The 4,841-nt window shown below is 39.0% G+C and overlaps 1 pseudogene; it reads right to left on the bottom strand.

Annotated features, from left to right (window-relative positions):
• LOC109490152 overlaps window positions 1–4,453 on the bottom strand; it is a 122,548-nt pseudogene extending 118,095 nt beyond the window's left edge.
• Between the last annotated feature and the right edge of the window lie 388 nt (window positions 4,454–4,841).

Below are 4,841 nucleotides of genomic sequence, written 5' to 3'. Positions count from 1 at the left end.
AAAAAAAAGTAGTTTATTCTTGGATGATTCCCAAGGTTTAGACTGAGAACTCAGATCAGGCTTTAATGATACAGGGACCAAGAAAGAGGTCCAAATGTGAGGGTAATATCATGACTTCGGGTTTCGTATGCTGCCTTTCAAAATCCTTAAAGATTTCCTAAAAGTAGATACACATCAGATAAGTGGGCATTCAATGTCAGGAAGCTCTCTGCCTTGTAATACAGATGTGGGGGTTAAACTACCCCAGTTCAGCTACAGACAATATAATCCAATCTTGCTGATTTTTGTAGAAAGGGATTTATTCCACAGTATTTTAGATTTATGCCTAAGTGATCAGTTGCCTAAAGGAGCAGACTTTGTGTCGAACTTCTAGGGACAAGTGGCTCAGCCATAATCAGGAAACTACTCAATCAGGAACCCACTTTTATCAAAGCTAATAATAAAACATCCCTTTCTACGCCAGGGTTCAAGAGCTGCCCTTATGATTACCGACTACAAAACCATGCTAGTATAATCAGTACTTGTGACAGCAAAACAAATGCTTATTACCCAGCGTGTCTCCCCACTCACTCTGTTTGTCAAAAGGCTGATCTCCCTATATGGCCACACCCTAATCCTTGGCACCTGTGAATACATTACCTATCCTGACAAAAGGGTTTTGCTGATTGTGATTAAGATCCAGATCAGCAGATTCTCTTCCTCATCCAGGTGGGCTCAGTTGTTGGAGAAGGTCATCAAGAGGACATGACCCCTGGTTGACCCCGGGGGCTGGGCTTGGGCAATCAGAGGCTCCTTGCCCTCTCCCCTGTCCTGGGAATTTACGTTCCGCCCGCAGTGCCCACGCTAGGAGCTGTTTCAAGAATTTAGCCTTGAAAGAGTAAGGTGTTACTGTAACTATGTGGACATTAGTATGCTGAGCTCAGGTAAAACCCCTATATAAACTTCTAAGATTCTGGCAAATGGGTGTGAAGATTTACTTGTCTTTCGGCTGCCTAAGACAAACTGCAGATGTAAGTTTCCTTGTTTGTTAAAACTGCAGCTACCAGTTTGCAGCGGTCTGCTGCTTTCTTCCATCTCTCCTCGCTCTCTGTTACGGGAACCAGTTTGGGATTTCACTCCAGGAACTCCTGAGTTTGTGAACCAACGCCAGTTTAACCACCATAGGTCCTTAAAAGGGGAGATGCATTTTCAGCTGCAGTCAACCAGAGATTGAATTTAAGAGTATTCAATCACCTGTTGCTGGCTCTAAACATGGAAGAAACTTAAGCCGAAGAATGTGGCAGCTTCAAGAAGCTATTTTTACAGGGAACGGTTTTTCCGCTGGAACCTTCAGAAGACAGACCTGCTGACACCTTGATTTTGCCCAATGAGACCCGTGTTGGATTTCCAACCTACGGAATTCTAAGGTAAAAAAACAAAAAACAAAAAAACAACCCCACAAAAACAAACAAAAAAACCGTGGGGGTTTGTGTATATTTGAAAAAGCTTTGATTTTTTAAAGATTTGATTGTGGTAAAATAGACCTAACGTAAAACTTAACCATCGGAACTATTTTTAAGGGTACTGATTATTAGTATTAAGCATATTCATAGCATAATGTTTTGCAACCAATCTCCAGAATTCTTTCCATCTTGCAAACTGAACCTTCATACCCATTAGACAACAACTCCGCGTTTTCTCTCTCCCACCAACCCCAACAAGTTATGCTATGCTGTCTGTGAATTTGACTCCTTAGATAACTCAGGTAAGTGGAATCCTATATTATTTGTAAAATTTTTGTGACTAGCTTATTTCATTTAGAATATTATGTTCAAGGTTTATCCCTGTCAGAATTTTTCTTTTTTTTTGGCTAATCGTATGCATATACCATATTTTGTTTATACATTCATTAGTGAATACTTGGGTTGCTTCTACTTGTGGTTTTTGTGAATGATGTTGCTATGAAATGTGTGTGCAAATTAGTGTTGGTTTAACCTACCAAGTTTGTTGAATTTGGTTTGCTAATACTTTATGGAAGATTTTTGCATCTGTGCTCATCAAGGATATTGGCCTACAATTTTCTTACAGTGTCCTCGTCTGGTTTTTGGTATCAGGGTAATGCTGGTTGTGTAAAATGAGTCTGGGTGTGTTTTCCTCTGATTTTCGTTTTTTGGGGTTTTTTTTGGAAGAGTTTGGAAAGGATTGGTATCCATTTATCTTTCACTAGGAGAATTAGCCAGTGAAGCTGTCTGGTCTTGGACTTATGTTTGTTGGGAGATTTTTGGTTACTGATTCAATTTTTTTTTCCCAGATTTTCCATTTTTTCCATGATTCAGTTGTAGTAGCTTGTGTTTCTAGAAATGCATCCATTCTTTGTAGGTTTAAGCTATATCACAAAGGAATCTGATAAATGTAGCTTTTAGCTTGTTAATATTTATAGTCAAGAAGGTTTATTAAAATAGTTGGGATGCTAACATGCCACTCCACAATAGGAATACAAAGTTGCTGTAAATGTGATTGGTAACCCCATGGCTGTGGCTTCTAAGTAAACAGGAATTTCATCTGTTGCTCTTCATGGATCTAAGATCAAAAGCAATATTGCAAGGTGAGTAGAGGACGAAGATTCAATTCATGTGACAAATGACCATCGTCACATTAAAAAAAGGGGGGTTAGAATATGTCATGCAAGTCAAATGCATGATTTTGAGGAAAGTTCAAAGAGCTGAAAGCATCACTGGGCATGGAACTGCTCTGGTGAGAGCAGTTTCTGGAACTGGTAAAAACGAAAGAAATTAGAGTGAGGTGAGGAATGAAGGATAGAGAATTTTCGTTTTTTCATAAATAGTAACATGGATGGATAACTGGGTATTTTTTCCTCGTCAACATTTCTCTATATGTTGGAGAATTTCAAAACAAGATACACAGTCTGCACATCCCTAAATGAAAATCCTAGGCAATCACTAGTGATAGAGCAATAAAACCCAAGCAACACAGAGAGGAGAAATGTTAGTCTCAGTGTTTTCAAAAGGGTGATGTCTGGTAGAAGAAAATAAGAAATCAGCTCTACACAATAGTGGGAGAATCTTCAGGTAATAATCCACTTGAAAAAGTTGTTTTTCTGCCGACTAAGTTAAGGAAAGTCTCAAAAGCCTCTCTGACCCCAGGTGTTGAAGGATTTTTATATGATTCCCCTCTAGGCAGTTTGCTGCAGGCATTTTGCAGAGCACAGAAGGAACTTGAATTCATCACTGCAGTATTGCAGTGGAAAATAGAATAAAATAAAGTGAAACAAATATAAGTGATGGCATTGTGTAGTCAGAGAAAGTCTGTATATTTTAAGAACAACCTTTAAGCAGTATCAGACCATAGGCTGACGAGTATTTTGGTAATTGGCATTTCAGACTGCAGTGTACTCCTGGGTAGTGCAAACCGGACTTAAATTTGTTAATCTTCATGGTTCGAAGAAAAAAAGCACTACAGTAAGGTGAGCGGAGGACAAGAACCCAGTTCACAGACTAAAGAGAATTGTTAGAATTTAAAAACAATAAATCCTTTGTGTGTATACATCTGTTTGATAAATCCTGTGTCCTCTTCATATACATATATAGCTGCAAGGGAATAACAGTGCATGACAAATACTCCCACAGCCCAAATGGAGGTGGTAGATCATCTATTCAGGACATGAAAAGAGGAGGTCTAAAATCCTTTGTGCACTGGATTCCAAATGCCTGGGGTTATAAGAGTTGTTTTAGAGAAGAGCATTTCAACCTCTTGCCCTCATGGAGGAGGGGTGGAAGTTTCTGATCTTTTATCTTTGGCCTAATGAGAATTGCTCCCTAGTGATAGAGTGTTCTACAAAAAACAAAACAAAAACAAAATCAGCTTCTAAGTTTATTTCAGTCCCACTGATCAGTGCAGCTACTCCAGCCAGTGTGAGTGCAACGGTGATCCTTCCTTATCCTTTAAGACTGGAAACAGGAAAAGCTGAGCAGGTCTCCTTCCTCACTTTCCCATTTCCAGACTGCACCAGACTTAGAAGAGAAATTATCTTTGAATGACTTCAAAATTTTGATGACTGCACAGGACTGGGAATACCAAATACAGAACTGAAACTTGTTTTTAGCTAAAATAACCTGTGGATTTCTTGTGTGTGAGCAAATAAGCTTTGGGGATAGGTAGGGATTTTATTCTGGAGCAGGATAAAACCTCACAGAGTAGATTTCAATAACAGGCGTAGGGAAAATTAGATTGGTTTTGTGATGACAGTGTATGAGTTCTGGTCTTTCAACATATTTTTTTATACTAAGCTTTTTTGTTTTTTCTTTACCCAAGAGCATGTGTGTATGCAGAGAAAAAGCTCTTGACCTGTCCTATTGCCTCAGACTTTTCTCTTAACTCACCTGTTGGTGTTAAATTCTCCAGCTGCTTGCTTTTTTTTGAAAGACATCTTACTGTGAACACCTTCTTTTCCCATTGTTCCGATCTTTGCTAATTGAGGTAGGTTCCTAATTAACATAGCTCTTTAGCGCAAGTGTACGCAAGTGTACGTAATTATAAGACACATTCTTGCTGAGTCATTGTCTGCACTAATCAGCCACCCTCTGCAAGTGGAAAATCCTGTAGATTTTTACGCCCCATACATCTAATGGCAAACACCAGTTTAGAAAAACTAATCTGCATATCTACAAAAACTGCATATTGGGCCAATAAATGATGTATACTCCCTCATTTGATGTGGTCCTTTGCCTTTCTTTGCTATAGAGCTAAAAGGAAGGGCTGCCCTTGACACAATTGCTTCGTTTGTTTGTTGGTTGTATTGTATTTTATCTTCTGACTGAGAAGAAAAAGGACTACTGATTGTG

Source organism: Ailuropoda melanoleuca, chromosome 3 (assembly GCF_002007445.2).
Source record: "Ailuropoda melanoleuca isolate Jingjing chromosome 3, ASM200744v2, whole genome shotgun sequence".
NCBI lineage: Eukaryota > Metazoa > Chordata > Mammalia > Carnivora > Ursidae > Ailuropoda > Ailuropoda melanoleuca.
This window is presented reverse-complemented; position numbering and strand designations above follow the sequence as displayed.